General features: G+C 41.2%; 1 pseudogene; it reads right to left on the bottom strand.

Annotated features, from left to right (window-relative positions):
* The window catches only part of LOC117519737, a 41,372-nt pseudogene extending 19,680 nt beyond the window's left edge, over positions 1-21,692 (bottom strand).
* Between the last annotated feature and the right edge of the window lie 4,304 nt (positions 21,693-25,996).

Genomic DNA, 25,996 nt, shown 5'->3' with positions numbered 1-25,996 from the left:
GACAGGATCTCTCTCTCTGTGCTTGGCTTGACTCTACCTCATGTTGCTCTCTCATCTCACCTCTGTTTTGGTTTGTATAATATTTAAAGTTACTTGATGAACTTGTTTTGTATCGTACGCGGTACATTTGACAAGACAGAGATGAAAATGGCTCGTGTCGCGTTGGTCACTGCCTCCACTCCGGTCGGGTTTTTTATTTATTTATTTTTTAACCATTTGTTTGCTCTTAGTTTGGTTGGGTGACATAAAGTCAGTTGGAAAACTTTGCTCGTGCTGAACGTGGTGCTTTTGAGAAGAGCACAGTGAACAAGGCTGACATATTATTTCCCTGTTTGCCATCATTGGATGTTTGCATGAATCACCAAGTTCAAACAGATCATTAAAAACTAAACAGTCTTACAGACCACTTACACACATACACACATATAGCTAAACACACAAAGTAACCTATATTAATACTTTTATTGTATATGGCTGCATGCAGTATCTGACACTTTCTCACTACAGTTCATAAAAGTAAATTGGTCAGTAGAACAACCTCTCTCTCTCTCTCACACAGTCACTCAGTCACACACACATGCACACACAGACACACATGCACATTGCACACACAAACAGACACGCACAGACAGACAAACACACACACACACACCTTAATCATCATTGTTTGACTTTGTGTGGGGAAAAATGCCAAGAATGTTAGGCAGTAAAAATAAATAAATAATTGAAAAAAATCACAGTTTGATCTTAAAATTTAAAAAAAACAATAAAAAAAGTTGTGTTGAGTGTGACAACTCTTGTTCATGCATACTCTTATACTCTTATGAGGGAACCTCATTTCATGTAAAAACATGAAATTCGAATATGAAGAAAGGTTGTACTGTGAAAACCACAAGCATCTTTAACGAACCACTTTTATAATGTTGAATGCAAATATAAATAGTAAATTTAAAAATGTGTAAAAATGTAGCAAAAACAAAGTTATATACATCTATTTGCATTAAAATGCAGGAGTGCTTCAGGCATTTTTTTGTACAGTGATTTACATGCAATAACATGCCACACAAATTATATTTGTGCCACTCAGATAAACAATTCATGTCCAAAGCAAGACTTCTCTAGCTAGCATGCATACTCTTATTAGCACCTACTGTGCTCTAGTTAGCACCCTCCTAATGACAGGGCAGCTGTCCCTCCTAATGATGGGACGGACCCTCTCCTGATGGCTCCCTTGATGACTCTGCTGATGACGTGAATGACTCATTACCATGAACAAAAGACTGAAATTGCTTTGCCCTGAGTACCCCATTGTAAACAGGGGATAAGGTTAAGGCTGGGTTTCAAACATTTCACAAAGAATGCCTCCTTGACCCCTCTCTCAAACCATTTCTTCTCTCTGGCTAATATTTTAACTTCCTTGTCCTCAAACGTGTGGTTAGTGTCTTTAAGGTGGAGATGAACTGCAGACTGAGGTCCACTGGCGCCCTCTCTGCGGTGCTGGTATAGCCTTTTGTGTAAAGATTGCTTAGTCTCACCTATGTAGTGTTCGTTACAGTTTTCCTGACATCTGATAGAATACACTACATTGCTCTGTTTGTAACTAGGGATCCTGTCTGAACTAATTTCTGTCTCAAGGTTTAAAGTAAAACTGGGATTTTGTGCTGACTGAAGATCCTCTGTAGTTTTTCCCCTACTCCTGCTAAATAAGGGAGAGACACTCCTGAAGAAGAGGAGTGTCTCTCAAGAGTCAAGACAGAAGTCAGACCACCAGAGCAAGAATTTTAGCTGAGGAAGCTTCTGCGATTTGAAGCGAAACGTCCTCGCATCAAGCAACCCAGTCCAGTCAAAGATTCAAGCTTCTCTACTTCTGATCAATCCATATCAATTTCAGACTTAAAATAATGTACTGCTTTAAGCCCCACCCATTTCCAGTTAAACCACACCCACTTCCTATTTAGGCCTCGCCCACTCCAAGTACAGCTACAGATCATTTAGATGGTTGAACAGATACAGATAGTGGTGTACTCACTCACACACACACACATGCACGTGTGTGTGTGGTGGGGGGGCAAGATAAGTCATAAATGGCAAAAGTACTTTCTGTTGACATGTTGATTGAAAACCATAAAATTGCATCTTTTCATAAATATTTTCAATTCAGTTCATAAACAATCTTCAATTTTGCAATTTTTTTTCACTTCTCACCGAGCCATAGAGTTTCTCCTTGTTGCTCATGGCAATGAAGAGTCCACTCCTCACTCCGAAAAGGGTCACCACTCCTCTTTCCACTGGGGAAATTTCAAGGAGGCCTTGGAAAGAAAGTGAACATGAAGTAATGAAATTAATAACAATAATCAGCAGCATTATGTATGTAGCAAAGACTGTTGACCCCAACACAGAGAACAACACAGGCGGGTAAAATTCACATTCTTTATTCACAGTTGTCAGACAGGTGATGGTCAAAGTTCATAACAGTAGAAGACCAAGCAAAAAGATTCTCCTTGAGGGCATAAGCAAATGGAGAGTCCAGGAGAACAGCTAAGTAAAAAAAACAAAAAACAGTTAGTAATCCTACCCAGAAAAACAGTGTCCAAAAACTGCAGACTCAGCTCGGGAAACACACAGAGAAAGAGTATAAGTTTGATAACAGGGAACCAAACACAGGAAGAAAGCAAGAGTTGACACCAAGAAAAGAAAAACCATGAAGAGAAACAAAGGGTTGGTGTCAAAATCTCCAGGACTGAATGATGATTTTCTTTTAATAGTTGTATGCCAGCTCATCACCAACAGTGGGTCTTCAGTTCAGGGGCTCTTCCACAGAGCACCGTTCCTTCCCGTTTATTCCTGAATTCCAAATTGGGGCATGTTTTGAAGCATCATAGAAACTTCTTGATCCATCTTTGTCAGTCTTGAACAAACTTGGTATAAGTAGTAGTTACTGCCATCATCGGCACCAGTTTTGAAATTGGGGTGAAATGTTCAAGGTGTTCAAAAATTTCATCTCAATTCACCAAATTGTCACAAGTGCATGGTAACGTCTGGGTGTTCTTAGTCTTAACAGCTTCAGTCATGCTCAAACATCTTTAAATGGGGTCATCTGAGTGAATACAGCTTGAAACTTGTTTTGATTGTGCTCCATCAGGGTAAAGGTTTGAAGCAGAAGCAGCATTTGTTGTGGTTCTGGCCAAGAGTGCAGTTTCTTACTTTACTTTGATGGCAGGTTGCCAGGTTCACAACTGCAACCCAAAACCTATAGCAAAGCATATTACAACTTCTGACCCTTCTGAACATTCTTCATTTTCAGTTCTGATCTCTCTGAGTCTTCCAGAGGGGTCACCAGGAGATTGTGGGGTGATGTGACGCTGATCCTACTAAGCTTGGTTCCTGTGTAGATTGCTCCAATCTTGGAACTACTTGAATGAGAGAAGACTTTCTTGGAACAAAGAGATCAATTCATCAACTCCCCCTGACATCATATCACATAACACATACAAGGTCCAACTGGTGATGAGAGACATCCTGTACATGTTTTACCTGAATGCTTCAGGTAAATAGTTGAGTAACTAAGATGTTATGGTGAACGATGATAAAGTGTCCAAATCTCTGTGCTTATTGTCAGTGCCAAAGTCCAGTAACAGATTGTGAATGATAGCAGTCTGAAACACAATTAAGTCCAGCCCTTAAAGCTGCACCGCCTTTCAAAATTCATAAAACTGATGAAATATAGTTTCTACTGAAATCCAAGCATTATAATGTTAGTTTATTTTTGTAACATGTTGCATGTTTAATGAAGAAACATATTTACCTATGGGGGATTTCCATAGTGAATATTGGATTTTTCTTTTAACGCCATCTACAGGAGGACATGCATGGGTGAGTGTTTTTTGTACCACTTGTTTTACACTGAACAAGGGCTGAGACATGACAGCAAGACTGTCACCAGACAATCTGACAAAATCTAATAACCAAAGACTTAATCATGCAGCCAACAAGGTGAAGACGAGTCATAACCAATGACTTACAAAACAGGTGTGATGAGCCAGAGACACGAGGTTCATGACCACAACCACACAGGTAGTAACACAGCAAAAATAAATAAATAAATAAATAAATAAATAATGGTAACAAATAAGAATCTATGACTCCCCCTGGATGGGCTGGACACCACATTATTCACAAGAAATGACAATCTAACCTTTATTACTTTAGAAACTAAAAGAGTTCATTAGGCTGACATTCAACCCCAATTCCAATGAAGTTGGGACGTTGTGTGAAATGTAAATAAAACAGAATACAATGATTTGCAAATCCTCTTCAACCTATATTCAATTCAATAAAGCAAAAAGACAAGATATTTAATGTTCAAACTGATAGACCTTTTTGTTTTGGTGCAAATATTTGCTCATTTTGAAATGGATGCCTGCAACAGATTTGGTGAGTGTCATGATTGGATATAAAAGGAGCATCCCCGAAAAGGCTCAGCCGTTCACAAGCAAAGATGGGGCGAGGATCACCACTTTGTGAACAACTGCGTAAAAAAAAAATAGTCCAACAGTTTAAGAACAATGTTTCTCAAGGTTCAATTGCAAGGAATTTAGGGATTCCATCATCTACAGTCCATAATATAATCAGAAGATTTAGAGAATCTGGAGAACTTTCTACATGTAAGCAGCAAGGCCGAAAGCCAACATTGAATGCCCGTGACCTTCAATCCTTCAGGCAGCACTGCATTAAAAACCAACATCACTGTGTAAAGAATCTTACCGCTTGGGCTCAGGAACACTTCAGAAAACCATTGTCAGTTAACACAGTTCGTCGCTACATCTACAAGTGCAAGTTAAAACTCTACCATGCAAAGCAAAAGCCAAACATTAACAACATCCAGAAACTCTGCCGCCTTCTCTGGGCGCGAGCTCATGTGAAATGGCAGACGCAAAGTAGAAAAGTGTGCTGTGGTCTGATGAGTCCACATTTCAAATTGTTTATGGAAATCATGGGCATTGTGTCCTCCAGACAAAAGAGGAAAAAGACCATACAGACTGATACCAGTGCAAAGTTCAAAAGCCAACATCTGTGATGGTATGGGGGTGTGTTAGTGCTCATGGCATGGGCAACTTACACATCTGTGATGGTACCATCAGTGCTGAAAGGTACATCCAGGTTTTGGAGCAACACATGCTGCCATCCAAGCAACGTCTTTTTCAGGGACGTCCCTGCTTATTTCAGCAAAACAATGCCAAGCCACATTCTGCACGTGTTACAACAGCATGGCTTCGTAGTAAAAGAGTGCGGGTACTAGACTGGCCTGCCTGCAGTCCAGACCTGTTGCCCATTGAAAATGTGTGGCGCATTATGAAGCACAAAATATGACAACAGAGGTTGAACAACTGAAGTCATACATCAAGCAAGAATGGGAAAGAATTCCACTTACAAAGCTTCAACAATTAGTGTCAGTTCCCAAATGCTTATTGAGTGTTGTTAGAAGGAAAGGTGATGTAACACAGTGGTAAACATATCACTGTCCCAGCTTTTTTAAAACATGTTGCAGGCATCCATTTTCAAAATGAGCAAATATTTGCACAAAAACAATAAAGTTTATCAGTTTGAACATTAAATATCTCGTCTTTGAGGTGTATTCAATTGAATATAGGTTGAAGAGGATTTGAAAATCATTGTATTCTGTTTTTATTTACATTTTACACAACGTCCCAACTTCATTGGAACTGGGGTATACACTTTTACCTGTCAGTGCACACTCACAGAGTCAGTGCACACTCACAGAGTCAGTGCACACTCACAGAGTCAGTACACACTCACAGAATCAGTGCACACTCACAGATTCAGCACATGCTCAGAGAGTCTGGTCAGGCAATGTTCCAATCAGATCTAGAACACTCGGCTCGCAGCAATAAAAATAATAATATGAAATACTTGTAATCGTTCTGCCTCAAAATGTCATTTTATTTTAGAAAACCTAAAACTAATGGGTTGTTCGGTGGCATGGTGGTTTAGTGATTAGCACTAGTGTCTCACAGCAAGAAGGTCATGGGATTGTGTTCTGCCTGGTTCTTTCTACGTGGAGTTTGCATGTTCTACCGTGACTGTGTGGGTTTCCTCCCATAATCAAAAACAAGCTTATTTAGAGTCTGCTCCTTTCTCTGGCCCTGGCCAAGACAGGCTGGCTGCCCGCTGCTCCGAGTAGCTGGATTGTGTCTAACTGTAATGAGAATGGCAAAATGCAGAGGACACATTTTATTTTGTGTACAATGACAAAAAAGGCCTTTCTTCTTCTTCATCTTCTTCTTGTATGTTTAGTTCGCTGGTAGGACTGTGAAGAGATGTTTTGCATTGCTGTCATTGTGGGGCTTTTATTTTGAAATCCACAATGATGGTGGAAGTCAGCACAGCAACAGGAAGTAGGAGGATACAGGAAGAGTTAAGAGTGCACAGCAAAAGCATGGTTGGGATTGTTCTGAACCATGTTCACTCTAAAGTCGCGTGTTGTCCTTCAGAAAGTAATCACTGCGTTGTGTGTTCTTTCCATGTGTACAATGTGAGTGGGAGTGGTTTTGAGGACATCTGATACCTTTAAATAAATATGATAGCATTATGCATTGACATGTTACCCAGAAGAAATGGACGCCATTGTTGCTAAAATATCAGCGCATTAAGTTTGCTTTTTTCTATCTCTCCTTTTTGTCATTTCAGTCCAAATCAGTGTTGTCAGTTTGACAAGTCATTAAAGGAGCAAGCATGCTCACGTTCCTGGCTCTTGAAAAGGAGGTTGGCTGGCTGGATCAACATTTCTCAACATTGCACACAATGAGTCAAAACTTCTTACATTCTCAAAAAATGTTGGTTTCTCAGAATGCAGTAGATGTAGATCCATGCCCTACTTATTCTGTGTCAGGCTCAAAACTTCTCAACTGCTCCTTGTATGTAAACATCTGACCACAACTGCATATTTTTTTATTAAGAATCAGTGGTATAATTGCTGTAACTAGATAAAAATTCTCATAATTTGTCTAATTTGTTCATTTTTATTCATCAATAAATATCTGTTGGGTATTTATTTCAGTGTGTCTGATGTGTGGAATGGATATCAGCTTTGAGTATAAAAGCTTCTTACTGTATCAGTTCTCACGATGCTCCCCTGTGATCTTTCCACTGGGTAAGACCTGAATGTGGAAGCCGATGCCAATGTTACAGTAGAGTCTCCTGAGTCTCTTTATGCCCTGGAGGTATTCTTCATTTCTAGTTGTGACCCCCCTCATGTCCCAGGAGTAGCTGCTGGTCGGGAGCAGCAAACTGGTGTTCCCTTTGATATGTTGAGTGCTGATGACTGGAAGAGAAGCAGAGAAAATACACAGCAGGATCCCATGCAGGACCAGCGGGAGCGCAACGCGTGATGAAGCCACTGTGCCGTAATTCATGAAGACAAAAAATATAAAATATTTTATGTTGAACGCCTAAACTTTGTATGATCAAAATATTCTAATAAGCTGTCATCTTAATTCTCAAGGTTAAAGGTAATTCAGACAGCAGAGCAAAAAAAAAGCCCCAACAAAAAACATTAAGTGTGCAAATTTTGATATGATACCGCACACGGGTCCAGTTGGTCCCAGTTTTGTTTCCTCTTTGGGTTGCAGCAGATGTCTTATATATCTCTGACATCAACACCACCTGCTGTCTGTTTTCTGGTGACTCACTGTTGCTGCAGGAGGCACAAACACTCCAGGGTGTAAATTTGAAGACCCGCTTTAGTGCAGGTGGGCCACAGGGAAGGACTGGCTTTAGTGTGTGTAGACCAAATAGAAGGACAAATTTTAGTGTGCATGAACTGTACAGAAGGACCAGCTTTAAGGTGTATGGACCACATGGAAGGACCGGGTTTAGTGAAGATGGACTGTGTGGAAAGACCAGCTTTAGTGTGCATGGACAGTAATGAAGGACCAGTTTCAGTGTGCATTAACGGCATGTGTCTTCAGGGCACACTGACTGTTTGGAAGGACCATATTTAGTGCATATGGACCATATGTAAAGACTGGCTTTGGTGCACATGGACAGTATGGAAGGAGTTGTTTCACTGAGTCTGGATAGTATGGAAGGACTGGTTTCAGTGTGCCTGGATAGTATGGAAGGACTGGTTTCAATGCAGCTGGACAGTATGGAAGGACTGGTTTCAGTGCATCTGGACAGTATGGAAGGACTGGTTTCAGTGCGCCTGGATAGTATGGAAGGACTGGTTTCAGTGTGCCTGGACAGTATGGAAAGACTGGTTTCAATGCAGCTGGACAGTATGGAAGGACTGGTTTCAGTGCACCTGGATAGTATGGAAGGACTGGTTTCAGTGCACCTGGACAGTATGGAAGGACTGGTTTCAATGCAGCTGGACAGTATGGAACGACTGACTTCAGTGCGTCTGGATAGTATGGACGTTCTGGTTTCAGTGTGCCTGGACAGTATGGAAGGACTGGTTTCAATGCAGCTGGACAGTATGGAAGGTCTGATTTCAGTGCGTCTGGATAGTATGGATGGACTGGTTTCAGTGCGCCTGGATAGTATGGAAGGACTGGTTTCAGTGCGCCTGGATAGTATGGAAGGACTGGTTTCAGTGTGCCTGGATAGTATGGAAGGACTGGTTTCAGTGTGCCTGGACAGTATGGAAGGACTGGTTTCAATGCAACTGGACAGTATGGAAGGACTGGTTTCAGTGCACCTGGATAGTATGGAAGGACTGGTTTCAGTGTGCCTGGACAGTATGGAAGGACTGGTTTCAATGCAGCTGGACAGTATGGAAGGACTGGTTTCAATGCAGCTGGACAGTATGGAAGGACTGGTTTCAGTGCACCTGGATAGTATGGAAGGACTGGTTTCAGTGCACCTGGATAGTATGGAAGGACTGGTTTCAGTGTGCCTGGACAGTATGGAAGGACTGGTTTCAGTGCACCTGGATAGTATGGAAGGACTGGTTTCAGTGCGCCTGGATAGTATGGAAGTTCTGGTTTCAGTGTGCCTGGACAGTATGGAAGGACTGGTTTCAATGCAGCTGGACAGTATGGAAGGTCTGATTTCAGTGCGTCTGGATAGTATGGATGGACTGGTTTCAGTGCGCCTGGATAGTATGGAAGGACTGGTTTCAGTGTGCCTGGACAGTATGGAAGGACTGGTTTCAATGCAACTGGACAATATGGAAGGACTGGTTTCAGTGCACCTGGATAGTATGGAAGGACTGGTTTCAGTGTGCCTGGACAGTATGGAAGGACTGGTTTCAATGCAGCTGGACAGTATGGAAGGACTGGTTTCAGTGCACCTGGATAGTATGGAAGGACTGGTTTCAGTGCGCCTGGATAGTATGGAAGGACTGGTTTCAGTGCACCTGGATAGTATGGAAGGACTGGTTTCAGTGCACCTGGATAGTATGGAAGGACTGGTTTCAGTGTGCCTGGGCAGTATGGAAGGACTGGTTTCAATGCAGCTGGACAGTATGGAAGGACTGGTTTCAGTGCACCTGGATAGTATGGAAGGACTGGTTTCAGTGCGCCTGGATAGTATGGAAGGGCTGGTTTCAGTGTGCCTGGACAGTATGGAAGGACTGGTTTCAATGCAGCTGGACAGTATGGAAGGACTGGTTTCAGTGTGTCTGGACTAGGGATGGGTATTGATAAGGTTTTATCGATATCGATGCCATTATCGATTCTGCTTATCGATCCGATTCCTTATCAATACCTCCTGAATTTTGTACTAAAAGTAGGCTTTACAGGTTTTCTATGTATTTCCTTGAGTCTTAAAGTAAATAAATATGAAATTAGTCACTGTATCCTTGATCTCTGGACATAAATAAAAATAAACAAAACTGTGTTTCGCTTTGAAGTTATTAATTCAGACTGATTTCTATCGTTCTATCTTGACTCGTCAGAGAGCCGCGCGACGTTTGGAGCTGTGTGAACAGAACGGAGGACGATTCTCATTTCTTTCTCGCAACAAGACAGGAGTCCCAGTTAGTAACTTTAATCCGCACAAAAGTGTATCACAACTCATATTCAGGGATGAAAGTGGTGAAAAACAAAAAAAGCTGAAACCCAAAATTACCCCCCAACACCACCTGCAGGAAAATGTTTGAATTCTAGAAGCTCTGAAATGCAATCTGGGACTATTCCAGACAATAAACTGGAGTGAGTGCTGAATCCATTTAGGTGAGAAAAAAAAAAAAAAAAAAAAACTTTCCTTATTCAAATTCATTCCAGTAGTATTCTGCTCTTACTATGCAGCAGTTTTCTAGTTTGGCAGATAGTTCTAGAGGAAATCACTGAAGAAATTAACAAACTGAAAATATGGTTTGACTGAAACAAACTGTCATTAAACTTAAATAAGACAGGGATGAAATGGAGGTGTGAGAGTCACTAGGTGTTCACAGGAAACATTTATTTCTTTATGTATTTATTTATTTATGTTAGCTGCTGTTATATATTTTCTGTTGTGTTTCTATTCAGGTTCTTTTTGTCTCTTTCTCTAAAATTGTATATAATAATCATTAGATTATTAATATATAAGCAAAAATAAATTTAAGAAATATTACAATTTAAAAACAAATGCACCCGAACGTGATGACGGCTGCAATTGCTAAATGCTAACTTTTAACATTGAAAATGCCATAGACATGCTAACGCGTTAGCATCGCTCCCGTTTTTAAGTTATAAAATACATCTATCAACTGTTTCAGAAGACCATAACAGGTCGGTTTAACATAGAAAAGGTAAATAATACTCACAGCTGTATGCTCTTTAGGGTTTTAGCGGGGGAAAATTAAGCGAAAGAAAGAAATAAACGAAGCAATCGACCGAAGCATTGCTTCAATCTGCGAACCACACATCGATTGGTTCAAGGTTCAAAGCAAAGCCGCGCTGCAGAAAAGTTGATTAAGGACCCGCTGCAGGGTCTGTAATCAATGTAGAGAAATGATCATTTTCCTGACAAACACCCGCCAAAACAACGGCCACTCTGAAGGACCGATAACAGAATCGTTAAGCACAAAGCTTATTGATGTCGGTGGATCGAATCATTTCTTAACGATACCCGAAAGGAACCGGTTCTCGATACCCATCCCTAGTCTGGACAGTATGGAAGGACTGGTTTCAATGCAGCTGGATAGTATGGAAGGACTGGTTTCAGTGCGCCTGGATAGTATGGAAGGACTGTTTTCAGTGTGCCTGGGCAGTATGGAAGGACTGGTTTCAGTGTGCCTGGGCAGTATGGAAGGACTGGTTTCAATGCATCTGGATAGTATGGAAGGACTGGTTTCAGTGCGCCTGGACAGTATGGAAGGACTTGTTTCAGTGTGCCTGGACAGTATGGAAGGACTGGTTTTAATGCAGCTGGACAGTATGGAAGGACTGGTTTCAGTGTGCCTGGATAGTATGGAAGGACTGGTTTCAGTGTGTCTGGACAGTATGGAAGGACTGGTTTCAATGCAGCTGGATAGTATGGAAGGACTGGTTTTAGTGCGCCTGGACAGTATGGAAGGACTGGTTTTAATGCAGCTGGACAGTATGGAAGGACTGGTTTCAGTGTGCCTGGATAGTATGGAAGGACTGGTTTCAGTGTGTCTGGACAGTATGGAAGGACTGGTTTCAATGCAGCTGGATAGTATGGAAGGACTTGTTTCAGTGTGCCTGGACAGTATGGAAGGACTGGTTTTAATGCAGCTGGACAGTATGGAAGGACTGGTTTCAGTGTGCCTGGATAGTATGGAAGGACTGGTTTCAGTGTGTCTGGACAGTATGGAAGGACTGGTTTCAATGCAGCTGGATAGTATGGAAGGACTGGTTTCAGTGTGTCTGGACAGTATGGAAGGACTGGTTTCAATGCAGCTGGATAGTATGGAAGGACTGGTTTCAGTGCGCCTGGATAGTATGGAAGGACTGTTTTCAGTGTGCCTGGGCAGTATGGAAGGACTGGTTTCAGTGTGCCTGGGCAGTATGGAAGGACTGGTTTCAATGCATCTGGATAGTATGGAAGGACTGGTTTCAGTGCGCCTGGACAGTATGGAAGGACTTGTTTCAGTGTGCCTGGACAGTATGGAAGGACTGGTTTTAATGCAGCTGGACAGTATGGAAGGACTGGTTTCAGTGTGCCTGGATAGTATGGAAGGACTGGTTTCAGTGTGTCTGGACAGTATGGAAGGACTGGTTTCAATGCAGCTGGATAGTATGGAAGGACTGGTTTTAGTGCGCCTGGACAGTATGGAAGGACTGGTTTCAGTGCGCCTGGGTAGTATGGAAGGACTGGTTTCAGTGTGCCTGGACAGTATGGAAGGACTGGTTTTAATGCAGCTGGACAGTATGGAAGGACTGGTTTCAGTGTGCCTGGATAGTATGGAAGGACTGGTTTCAGTGTGTCTGGACAGTATGGAAGGACTGGTTTCAATGCAGCTGGACAGTATGGAAGGACTGGTTTCAGTGTGTCTGGACAGTATGGAAGGACTGGTTGCAGTGCTTCTGGATAGTATGGAAGGACTGGTTTCAGTGTGCCTAGACAGTATGGAAGGAGTGGTTTCAGTGTGCCTGGACAGTATGGAAGGACTGGTTTCAGTGCGCCTGGATAGTATGGAAGGACTGGTTGTAATGCAGCTGGACAGTATGGAAGGACTGGTTTCAGTGTGCCTGGATAGTATGGAAGGACTGGTTTCAGTGTGTCTGGACAGTATGGAAGGACTGGTTTCAGTGCAGCTGGACAGTATGGAAGGACTGGTTTCAGTGCATCTGGACAGTATGGAAGGACTGGTTTCAGTGCTTCTGGATAGTATGGAAGGACTGGTTTCAGTGTGCCTAGACAGTATGGAAGGAGTGGTTTCAGTGTGCCTGGACATTATGGAAGAAGTGGTTTCAGTGTGCCTGGACAGTATGGAAGGAGTGGTTTCAGTGTGCCTAGACAGTATGGAAGGAGTGGTTTCAGTGTGTCTGGACATTATGGAAGAAGTGGTTTCAGTGTGCTTGGACAGTATGGACGGATTGGTTTCAATGCACCTGTACAGTATGGAAGGACTGGTTTCAGTGTGCCTGGACATTATGGAAGAACTGGTTTCAGTGTGCCTGGACATAATGGAATGACTCGTTTCAGTGTGCCTGGACATTATGAAAGTGCAGGCTTTAGTGTCTGTGGACCTTTTGGAAAGACCGGCTTTGCTGCTTGTGAACCATATGAAAGGACAGGCTTTTGTGTCTGCTACCTACAACCTGTGTGGAACTTCTAAAACCTAAACCTAATTTTAGGCATCTTATACTTGCTAGTAGTGTAGTGAGCACCTTGTATGACAGCAGCCTCACATCGGGGTAAATGTGAGGCATTATTTGTAAAGCACTTTGAGCGTCTGATGCAGATGGAAAAATGCTATATAAATGCAGCCCATTTACCATTTAGTATAGAACCAATCCCAAATCCAAACAGTCCAATTATCAACCCCTCTAAGGCCATTACTTTGGATCTCATTAATGGCCCCTTCACACATGGTGCAAAGTTTGGATGGCGTTTCGATGAAAACAGAGAAACAGTGTGAAACAAGCCCCTTGCTTTTCTCCTTTTCATAGCACCCCTTGGGCATGTATTGCAGTGCTTTGGGATTGCCTTTTATTGCTATGCTGATGATACTCAGTTATACATGCCAATAACTACTGGTACTCTCGTACACATGAAGTCCTTAGAGTATTGCCTGGCATCTGTGAAAAGCTGGATGTCCAGCAATTTCTTACTTTTAAATTCGGATAAGACCGGAATGATGGTTCTTGGTCCAGCGAGACATCAGCATCAGTTTGATCAGTTAACACTTAACCTAGGCTCGTGTGTCATACATCACACTGATAAAGTGAGGAACCTTGGGGTGATTTATGACCCCACATTGTCCTTTGACTTACACATTAGAGATATTATGAGGACTGCTTTCTTCCACCTGCGAAATATAGTGAAGACGACGTGCGACGTTTGGACCTGTGTGAACAGAACGGAGGACGATTCTCATTTCTTTCTCGCAACAAGACAGGAGTCCCAGTTAGTAACTTTAATCCGCACAAAAGTGTATCACAACTCATATTCAGGGATGAAAGTGGTGAAAAACAAAAAAAGCTGAAACCCAAAATTACCCCCCAACACCACCTGCACGAAAATGTTTGAATTCTAGAAGCTCTGAAATGCAATCTGGGACTATTCCAGACAATAAACTGGAGTGAGTGCTGAATCCATTTAGGTGAGAAAAAAAAAAAAAACTTTCCTTATTCAAATTCATTCCAGTAGTATTCTGCTCTTACTATGCAGCAGTTTTCTAGTTTGGCAGATAGTTCTAGAGGAAATCACTGAAGAAATTAACAAACTGAAAATATGGTTTGACTGAAACAAACTGTCATTGAACTTAAATAAGACAGGGATGAAATGGAGGTGTGAGAGTCACTAGGTGTTCACAGGAAACACTTATTTCTTTATGTATTTATTTATTTATGTTAGCTGCTGTTATATATTTTCTGTTGTGTTTCTATTCAGGTTCTTTTTGTCTCTTTCTCTAAAATTGTATATAATAATCATTAGATTATTAATATATAAGCAAAAATAAATTTAAGAAATATTACAATTTGAAAACAAATGCACCCGAACGTGATGACGGCTGCAATTGCTAAATGCTAACTTTTAACATTGAAAATGCCGTAGACATGCTAACGCGTTAGCATCGCTCCCGTTTTTAAGTTATAAAATACATCTATCAACTGTTTCAGAAGACCATAACAGGTCGGTTTAACATAGAAAAGGTAAATAATACTCACAGCTGTATGCTCTTTAGGGTTTTAGCGGGGGAAAATTAAGCGAAAGAAAGAAATAAACGAAGCAATCGACCGAAGCATTGCTTCAATCTGCGAACCACACATCGATTGGTTCAAGGTTCAAAGCAAAGCCGCGCTGCAGAAAAGTTGATTAAGGACCCGCTGCAGGGTCTGTAATCAATGTAGAGAAATGATCATTTTCCTGACAAACACCCGCCAAAACAACGGCCACTCTGAAGGACCGATAACAGAATCGTTAAGCACAAAGCTTATTGATGTCGGTGGATCGAATCATTTCTTAACGATACCCGAAAGGAACCGGTTCTCGATACCCATCCCTAGTCTGGACAGTATGGAAGGACTGGTTTCAATGCAGCTGGATAGTATGGAAGGACTGGTTTCAGTGCGCCTGGATAGTATGGAAGGACTGTTTTCAGTGTGCCTGGGCAGTATGGAAGGACTGGTTTCAGTGTGCCTGGGCAGTATGGAAGGACTGGTTTCAATGCATCTGGATAGTATGGAAGGACTGGTTTCAGTGCGCCTGGACAGTATGGAAGGACTTGTTTCAGTGTGCCTGGACAGTATGGAAGGACTGGTTTTAATGCAGCTGGACAGTATGGAAGGACTGGTTTCAGTGTGCCTGGATAGTATGGAAGGACTGGTTTCAGTGTGTCTGGACAGTATGGAAGGACTGGTTTCAATGCAGCTGGATAGTATGGAAGGACTGGTTTTAGTGCGCCTGGACAGTATGGAAGGACTGGTTTCAGTGCGCCTGGGTAGTATGGAAGGACTGGTTTCAGTGTGCCTGGACAGTATGGAAGGACTGGTTTTAATGCAGCTGGACAGTATGGAAGGACTGGTTTCAGTGTGCCTGGATAGTATGGAAGGACTGGTTTCAGTGTGTCTGGACAGTATGGAAGGACTGGTTTCAATGCAGCTGGACAGTATGGAAGGACTGGTTTCAGTGTGTCTGGACAGTATGGAAGGACTGGTTGCAGTGCTTCTGGATAGTATGGAAGGACTGGTTTCAGTGTGCCTAGACAGTATGGAAGGAGTGGTTTCAGTGTGCCTGGACAGTATGGAAGGACTGGTTTCAGTGCGCCTGGATAGTATGGAAGGACTGGTTGTAATGCAGCTGGACAGTATGGAAGGACTGGTTTCAGTGTGCCTGGATAGTATGGAAGGACTGGTTTCAGTGTGTCTGGACAGTATGGAAGGACTGGTTTCAGTGCAGCTGGACAGTATGGAAGGACTGGTTTCAGTGCATCTGGACAGTATGGAAGGACTGGTTTCAGTGCTTCTGGATAGTATGGAAGGACTGGTTTCAGTGTGCCTAGACAGTATGGAAGGAGTGGTTTCAGTGTGCCTGGACATTATGGAAGAAGTGGTTTCAGTGTGCCTGGACAGTATGGAAGGAGTGGTTTCAGTGTGCCTAGACAGTATGGAAGGAGTGGTTTCAGTGTGTCTGGACATTATGGAAGAAGTGGTTTCAGTGTGCTTGGACAGTATGGACGGATTGGTTTCAATGCACCTGTACAGTATGGAAGGACTGGTTTCAGTGTGCCTGGACATTATGGAAAAACTGGTTTCAGTGTGCCTGGACATAATGGAATGACTCGTTTCAGTGTGCCTGGACATTATGAAAGTGCAGGCTTTAGTGTCTGTGGACCTTTTGGAAAGACCGGCTTTGCTGCTTGTGAACCATATGAAAGGACAGGCTTTTGTGTCTGCTACCTACAACCTGTGTGGAACTTCTAAAACCTAAACCTAATTTTAGGCATCTTATACTTGCTAGTAGTGTACTGAGCACCTTGTATGACAGCAGCCTCACATCGGGGTAAATGTGAGGCATTATTTGTAAAGCACTTTGAGCGTCTGATGCAGATGGAAAAATGCTATATAAATGCAGCCCATTTACCATTTAGTATAGAACCAATCCCAAATCCAAACAGTCCAATTATCAACCCCTCTAAGGCCATTACTTTGGATCTCATTAATGGCCCCTTCACACATGGTGCAAAGTTTGGATGGCGTTTCGATGAAAACAGAGAAACAGTGTGAAACAAGCCCCTTGCTTTTCTCCTTTTCATAGCACCCCTTGGGCATGTATTGCAGTGCTTTGGGATTGCCTTTTATTGCTATGCTGATGATACTCAGTTATACATGCCAATAACTACTGGTACTCTCGTACACATGAAGTCCTTAGAGTATTGCCTGGCATCAGTGAAAAGCTGGATGTCCAGCAATTTCTTACTTTTAAATTCGGATAAGACCGGAATGATGGTTCTTGGTCCAGCGAGACATCAGCATCAGTTTGATCAGTTAACACTTAACCTAGGCTCATGTGTCATACATCACACTGATAAAGTGAGGAACCTTGGGGTGATTTATGACCCCACATTGTCCTTTGACTTACACATTAGAGATATTATGAGGACTGCTTTCTTCCACCTGCGAAATATAGTGAAGATCTGTCCCGTCCTGTCTTTGGTTGATGCGGAGACCCTGATTCATGCATTTGTCCACTAGATTGGACTACTAGATTTAGATTTCTTTTTTTGAAGTGAAGTAAAAGGACTGGTATGGTGGAATATTGTAATAAGTATGAATTTGTTTAGGTGATGTGCAGACAGTTTTAGACATAAGGTCAAGTGGGATGGAGAAGTGTTGGCTTTTTAAATACTTGAAAGACACTGGACTCATGGATAGGATTTCGTACTGCAATAACGGACTGATGCAGAAGGCGGCAGCAATGTAACAATAAGGATGAAGGTGCGCTTGATTTGTTTACAGGGGTATGTTTTGACAACGGAGCGCATTTCAACATTTACAAAATGCCACAAAAACCAATTAAATAAAAGTACTTAATTTACTCATATTTGCACTCAGCCTGGGTAAATCATGGCACCCATTGATCAGGTAAGGCTAAGATAACGTTAGCCGATTAAACTGGTGCACCAAACAACATAGAAGAAGAGAGGGTGAGCTTAATTTTATTCATGGGCACATTTGGAAAAGCAATGCATTTCCCGTGCAGGCCAACCCTGTAATGAAAATAAAGGTTTCAAAATAAAGGTTTTGAAAATTATTCCCCAAAATTTTCATAATAAAGGCAGCACATCATTTTGTCATGCCAAGCCATAGCCGAAACAGAGAGATTTGCGACAGCATACTTGCACTCACACAGACGTTTCTTGCTTTATAGATAGATATATCATGATTGACATTTATTAACTGCTTTCTTCAGATAAAGAAATATTCCAAGTGCATATTTTTTCTATCAGTACTATCAGTTATTTTTCTACCAGATCAGTCAGCACCAAGGATCAATCAATCAATCAATTTTTTTATATAGCGCCAAATCACAACAAACAGTTGCCCCAAGGCGCTTTATACTGTAAGGCAAGGCCATACAATAATTATGTAAAACCCCAACGGTCAAAACGACCCCCTGTGAGCAAGCACTTGGCTACAGTGGGAAGGAAAAACTCACTTTTAACAGGAAGAAACCTCCAGCAGAACCAGGCTCAGGGAGGGGCAGTCTTCTGCTGGGACTGGTTGCGGCTGAGGGAGAGAACCAGGAAAAAGACATGCTGTGGAGGGGAGCAGAGATCGATCACTAATGATTAAATGCAGAGTGGTGCATACAGAGCAAAAAGAGAAAGAAACAGTGCATCATGGGAACCCCCCAGCAGTCTACGTCTATAGCAGCATAACTAAGGGATGGTTCAGGGTCACCTGATCCAGCCCTAACTATAAGCTTTAGCAAAAAGGAAAGTTTTAAGCCTAATCTTAAAAGTAGAGAGGGTGTCTGTCTCCCTGATCTGAATTGGGAGCTGGTTCCACAGGAGAGGAGCCTGAAAGCTGAAGGCTCTGCCTCCCATTCTACTCTTACAAACCCTAGGAACTACAAGTAAGCCTGCAGTCTGAGAGCGAAGCGCTCTATTGGGGTGATATGGTACTACGAGGTCCCTAAGATAAGATGGGAAGATAGGATGTCAATGTGTTGTTTCTAAATCCATCCATCCAACTGACTTTCAGTCAGCAACTGAGGTTTCTCCATAAAACTGTCACATCAATTTCTGAATAGTTTTTCCAGAATTTTAGATAAGTGATTCCAGTCTCCTCTCATCTATATTATAATAGCCAAATGGCCTCTGTCGGCGTGTGTGCGTGCATGCGTGTGTATGGCTTCGATCACGCAAAACCGGGGAGAACTGACATTTGCCGTTTGGCATGCTTATGTATTTTGGGTCATGGATGAACTCCGGGAAAACTTTGAAAGTCGATAGGACAAATATTTTTGGATAAATGAGCAATTTTAACTAACCAATAAATAATGGATGTTGTGCTGCAATGCACCATGGGAGTTTGGGATTTTAAATGTTATTGTGGTTCATGTTAGTTTAACAGTGTTGTTAGTGTTATTGATTTATTGTGTTTTTGTAGTTCAGTTTGTTTAGTCAGTTTAGATAAGTGTTATGTTGCTGTTACCATGAGTGAGTTAAGTGTTATATTGGCCACATGAGTGAAATGTATAGTGTTTTTAATGTCTTCCGCCACCATCTCTGTCAAATTAAAAGCATCTGCATACAGCAGAATGCAGAAAAGGCAAACAGCTGTGCATCTGTGCAAATTTTAACCAAAGTACCTTTTTGTGTACTAAAAGCAGGCTTTACAAGTTTTCTATGTCAGCGGGTCAAAGACCTTTTTCTTATCATGCGCCCGCTCTGTGGAACGGTCTTCCTGCGACCGTGAGGCAGTCGGAGTCCATGGACATTTTTAAGTCAAGATTTAAAGCCTATTTTTATTCTCTTTCTTATGAATAGTTTTTAGTGTTTATCTGTTTTATTCTTTTACTTCTGTTTTTAATTATGTATTTGATTTTTTTATTTTTTTATTTATTCATTTAAAATTTTTATGTTGGACTGTTCTGTGTGAGGCAACTTGAGACGGCTTTTGTTGTGATTCGGTGCTTTATAAGCCGATTAAATTGAATTGAAATTGAACAACATTTTATTGAGTTTAAAGTAAATAAATATGAAATTGGTCACTGGATCCTTAAACTTTGGACATAATAAACTCTACATGGTGGATCCTTGATCTCTGGACATAAACAGAACTAAACAAAATCTGTAGTTTTAGTCCAAAGCATTTCCTTTCGGACATTATTGACATGAATCTCACTCCATACATCTCAGCTGAGCTCTTGCAGCTGAATGCGCTGCACGTCAGGATGTAATTTATAAAGAATGCAGGGCGTCTCATTTTGGGAGGAAAAAAATGTTTTAGTCTATTGTAGTTTCTTGTCTGTATTACAACGTTTGTAAGAGGTGTCATTTTATTTAAAGCGGCAATTCATTTTGAAGTTATTAATTCCGAGCGGACTCTGTCTCAGCAGAGAGCCGCGCAATGTTTGGAGCTGTGCCAACGGAACAGAGGATGATTCTTGTTTCTTGACTGCAACAAGACATGAGTCCCATTTAGTGACTTTAATCCACACAAAAGTGACTCACGATATTTTAATGGGTTTGAGAGGGGTTAAGAAGCGGATTTGCAGTTTCTGAACAGCAGCGAATCAAAGAACCAATGAGCTAGTGGATCGAAGCATTGCTTCAATGGTTCACACTTCAAAGTGGTGTTATGCTGCAGAAACGGTTGATTACAGAGCCACTGCAGGGTCTGTAATCAACATAGAGAAATCATCATTTTCCCAACAAACACCCTCAAAATCAACGGCTGCTCTGAAGGACCGATAAGGGAATCGTTAAGCAAAAAGTCTTTTGATATCGGTGGATCGAATCATTTCTTAATGATACTCGTAAAGAACTGGTTCTCGATACCCAGCCCTACATTTTACACAATGTCCCAGCTTCATTGGAATTGGGGTTGTAGCAGCAGTGTCTGAGTGGGCTACTCCACAAAAACATTAAAGTATGCTCTCTCTCTCTTTCTCTCTCTCTCTCTCTTTCTCTCTCTCTCTCTCTCTCTCTGAAGGGGTTAACCGGGTTTGGGCTCAGTGTAAGCGTAGCTCAGTCATTACTCACATCTCCACTGCTGTGGTTTGGCCTCCTTATGGAGTGGAAGTGATGCACTGATGAGATTGTCGTGTCTCTTCAGAATATCACATGACGTCAAGGTTCCATACGTGCGACCTGAGGGCGCAGGATTCCATTTGTTTTCATGAATCACATTTTCCCACCAACATGAACATTACAGGGCCTCCTGCTACTAAGTCACAAATTCTGCAGCTGGGTTCCAATGACTAATGCCGACTTAGACGTGAGTTGACATTTTTGGACACTCCAAATACGTTAATGTTTGTTGCAGGTCAATATTTCCATATTTCTTTGCACTCGGCCATTGTAGAAAAACATTTTACCCACTGTAAATGAACCGAATTTAACTAAGTATTGAACTCATCACCATTTTTCTGAGTAAATATATTTCTAAAGGTGCTATTGACATGAAATTTTCACCAGATGTCTTAACCTAAGTATTGTCATCCATCCTAATGATGTGACCCACCCACCAAAGCCGTTTGGTGGGTGGGTCTGGAGCTTGGCTTCACATGAAGCTGTTAATCTTGTGTTGAAGGTATCTGGTCCATAGCCAACCAAAGGCAGTTCCTGCACACTTGAGTTGGTTTTCAATCTTGTCATCGATGGTGGTATTTGATGACACTTGGCTGCCCACATATGGAAAGTGGGTCATTTTCTCAAGAACCTGTCCATGAGGTGTCACAGCAAGAAACTTGGCCATGTTGGTTGGAGGCTGATACAGGATCTGTGTCTTCTTCAGGTTGAGACCAAGCTTGATGTTAGCTTCATCGAAGGATTCAATGATTTTCTGAAGACCATCTTCCGCAAAGGGTGCTGTCCTCGCCATACTGGAAGTCCAGGAGTGAAGTGATGGTGATTTTTTTATTTTTCTTATTTCTTAGTCAGCTTAGGTCGAAGAGCTTTCTATCCATTCTGGACATGATGTCAACTATGGTGACACCTTGTCCTTGATAAAGTGGAGGATTGTTGTCATAAAGTTGATGAAGAGTGTAGGCGCGATGACACAGCCCAGCCTTTTGATTTAAAGTTGAAGGTTTCAATTTTTATGTCATTTACCAGAACTGCGGCAGACACGTCATCGTGATGAAGACTCGGGATCTTGATGGATGTCTCTGGACAGACGTTTTCTTTTTTGCTCAGGATCTTTCACAGGAATGGGTGTGACAATCTAATGCCTTTGTCAAGTCAATGAAGGCGAGATACAATGTTTGATGCGGCTCTCAGCACATTTCTTGCAATTGGCAAACAGTGAAGATAATGTCTTGTCCCTCTTGATGGTCAGAAGCCACTCTGGGTTTCAGCAAGGATGTTTTCTGCTAGTGGTCTCAGACGGTTGTTGGCAGTCCTTGAAAGAAGCTTTTCTGTTGTAGACAGCAAGGAAATCCCAACCCAGTTTCATGGCAAGTCGTGATTCAGCAGCACAAAATATACATTAATCTATTGGTTTGTGATATTGTCACGAAAAGTGCCTCATTTTTGTTAGAGCAGCACAACTTCATGCTAATACATTCCATGATAGCTGCACGAAATTAAAAGTGGAGTGGGGGGGTCGGGGTGGTTATGGTTAGGGTTGGGGGTAGGAGTAGGGTTCGTAATAGTGAGTTAAAAAAAACCCCGTTTGAATCATTTTGTAACAGGAGCACGTAAAAAACAAACAAACAAACAAAAAAAAAAAATGTGAGACTGGGCTGGGAAATCCACAATGGCTTCCACAGTCAGACTTGTCTCTTTTCTACTTGTAGATGGTAACAGTCACTGAGTCGTGCAGGTCTGCTGGTAATTCTTCTTGAGTCAGATTCTGATGATGAGTTGGTGCAGTTGGCATTAAACAAAGGGACCTCCTTCTTTAAAGAAGTCAATGGGGATGTTGTCTTCACTGGGTGCTTTGTTGTTTTCAGCCTTAAAACGAGTTTGAGTTTGGGTTTGGCTGAGTTCTTCAGTGACGTTATGGTAAATGGCTGAGCATTTCCTCGATCTCCATGAATGGGTTGGTGTTCAAGAGGTCTTCAAAATGTTATTTCCATTGACCAATCATGTCATTTCTGGTCTTCAGCAGGCTCAAAGAGGTGCTTGTCCTTGGGTAGAGGTGCGGTAGATTGCTTTGGTGGCATTGAAAAAGCCTCTGCTGTCATTCCTGTAGATGAGGGCTTGGATTTCAGCACGGATGAAAAGTCTTTGCAATACCTGATGGCCATATTTGATAGCCATTGGGTATTGCAAAGACTTTTCATCCCTCCATGCTCAGCATACATTTGTGCTCCAAAGTTTACATACACTATATGAAACACTTACCATCCTTTTACTGGCTTCCAAAAATGCACAAAAATCCAGTAGGCAGTAGATTTATAGCAGCCTCTAGTGCATGTACTACTAAACCATTATCCCAACTGCTAACCTCGAGCCTGAAATTAGTTAGAAAACATTTTAAACAGTACTGCAAAGGTATAGCTCAGAAGACTGGAGTCAGCTGTTTTTGGATGATCGATAATGCCATAGAGGTTCTAAATAAACTAAAAAAGTTAAACAAAACAAAAGTAGCTACACATTTTGATAGTTTTTAATTTTTCCACCCTGTATACGAACATCCGACATGACCAACTAATATATAGTATCAGTGAACTAGTCAGGGAAGCATTTAGGATTAGAGGCTCTAAATATATCGTTATTAGAAAGGATGGGACAGCATACTGGTCTAACACAACATCTACACGTTATCGTAATGTAACTGAGGAAAACATGATTGAGCGTATAGAATTCCTTATCGACAATATCTATATAGAGGTCTGCAACAGAATTTTCAAACAAACAATAGGGATACCTATGGGAACAGACTGTGCTCCATTTTTAGCAAACCTTTTCCTTTTTCATTATGAATAATATGCATATGTCGCAGACATGAATGAGCAAAGCTCGTCAGCATCTCACCATGTCATTTAGGTCCTTCAGATTTTATTTTGAGTAAATGCTTCAGGGAAGCATTAGCATGGCAAAAACCTTTCAGTACAATTAGCTAAACCTAGCTGCTAACGTTAGCTTATCGAGTCGGCTGCAGAACCGTCCGTCATAGCTAACAACATAGCCGGTTCTGTTTGTTAAGTTAACGTTAAGAGACACTTGTTTCCGTTTACTGTTATATGTATTGGTTGTTACGATCGTTATTGTAGGGTGTAGTGACACTATTGTGCTTTATACTGTAGTTACTGGCTTTATTTAGCTTTTTGTTTGGGGTTTCCATTAGATAACATGTAGAGTATGCAATTTGTCTTTCTATAGTAACTATCCATAACTTAGCTAGCAGGGTGAACTTTAGATAGGAACCTAATACATATTATATCATAGTTTTTGTTTCTATAATAAAATAACCAAATTTATATCTTAGCCTATTAGCCATAACTTTGTTTTACAACATGTCTACAGACTAGGTAGATGTTTATTTCAATCTTTTTCTGTAGGAACATTTAGGTTTCAGGTACTATCTCCTATAATATTATGTAGTTGTGATATTTCTTGTATATGTTGTTTACTGCCCTGTTTGTGTAAATGTCACTTATATACATGCTGTCCATGTTCTTGAGCCGCTTGGGTGAGCAGGGAGAGTTTCCATGGGATAAAAAACTTTTAAACCTTCCATCCCTGGTTCTTAAGACCAGGCACCTAGGTGGCTCTGTCCCTTCTTCTTTCTTCTTCCTTTTTCTCCTTTTTCTCTTTTCTTAAATATTTAGGAGTACCTTAGTATACACTAGTAGAGTTCCACCTTAGATTTGTAATGTAAAATAGAAGATAGACCTTACTGAATTTTCATGTGACATATGTTACCCCATAACATGATAACTAAGCATACTAAACATGACAGATGGTGCAAACTATTCCTTTTAAAAATGCTATAAACTAATGATATTGAAATGTATATATATTTATATTTATTAGTGTCCTAGGCAATCACAATATGGCCATTGGGTTTTGCAAAGACTTTGCAAATCATGCAAATCCTTTTTTTTTTTTTTTGAGAGGAGATGACAGTCAATCAGAGTAGAGCGGCACTGTGACACCACTGGCTGGTGTCTCTCTGGCGCAACAAAAACCACTTTGTTTATGTGTAAGTATAACATCTTTCCCATATATTATGTAAAAGCTAGCAGGAAATACACACTTCTAAAGCGCCTTGGGGCAACTGTTTGTTGTGATTTGGCACTATATAAATAAAATTGATTTGATTTAAAACTGAAAATGCTGTTTTTGTAACCTGATAACACCTCTGGAGTGTTTTACAAGACATCTCATGAACGTCAGTGTACATGCTAACTTCTGCTAACTCAAAACTAGCTTCCACTCTTTGTCAAAAGCTCACGTATGTGCATACGCACAGCCATGGAAATAGAGACTGGAATGTCACGTGACTAGCAGCGTGCTGCACAGCGGCCATTACTAAGGGTGGACAGAGCACCTTGAGCCAGTTAACGCACCTTTTAAACAGAAGCAAAATGAGAGGAAAAAAAGGCAGCCAGTGCTTCACCATCAACTGCACCAACTACAAAAACAAATTCTCAAATACTAAAATGAACTGTACATAATGTAATTATGTAAAATAAATGCCTATTGTAAAGTCGTTATGTCGCAATTTAATATCAATATACTGAGACTATAACTCAGTGCCATAAGTTCTTTTCATTAAGCTGCGTTCACATGCATACAGATATGGAAACAAAAATGTTTAAATATATTTATGTATATATACTTGCAGTTGTTGTTTAATGTGATTTGTACATGTGGTCACAGGCGGCATTTAAATTTTAATAGTGTGGTTGGAGGGGATGGAGGAGGTACTTTTTACCCTGACTGAGGGTCAAAAGTCATAAATTCTGAATGGCTTTATATCTACTTGTAATGAAATGTTAGTAAAAATCATATATATGTTGTTGTCATTAAAAGATGAGCAATAATATTACAGTGGAAAATGCAACAAGTTAAATGAGCACAATGGCAAAGCATACTTCAGATTTATATTTTAATACATAAGGATTGTTTATCCAGGCATGTTTGGGTTCATTAGAGCTTTTAATCAGCTTGAATACAACTTACAAGGCCTCATTTCTAAAAATCCATAGAGAATTATGATGACAGGAAAAAAAA

Source organism: Thalassophryne amazonica, chromosome 11 (genome assembly GCF_902500255.1).
Source record: "Thalassophryne amazonica chromosome 11, fThaAma1.1, whole genome shotgun sequence".
NCBI classification, from domain to species: Eukaryota; Metazoa; Chordata; class Actinopteri; order Batrachoidiformes; family Batrachoididae; genus Thalassophryne; species Thalassophryne amazonica.
The sequence above is the reverse complement of the archived record's forward strand: the minus strand, read 5'-3'. Positions and strand labels throughout refer to the sequence as shown.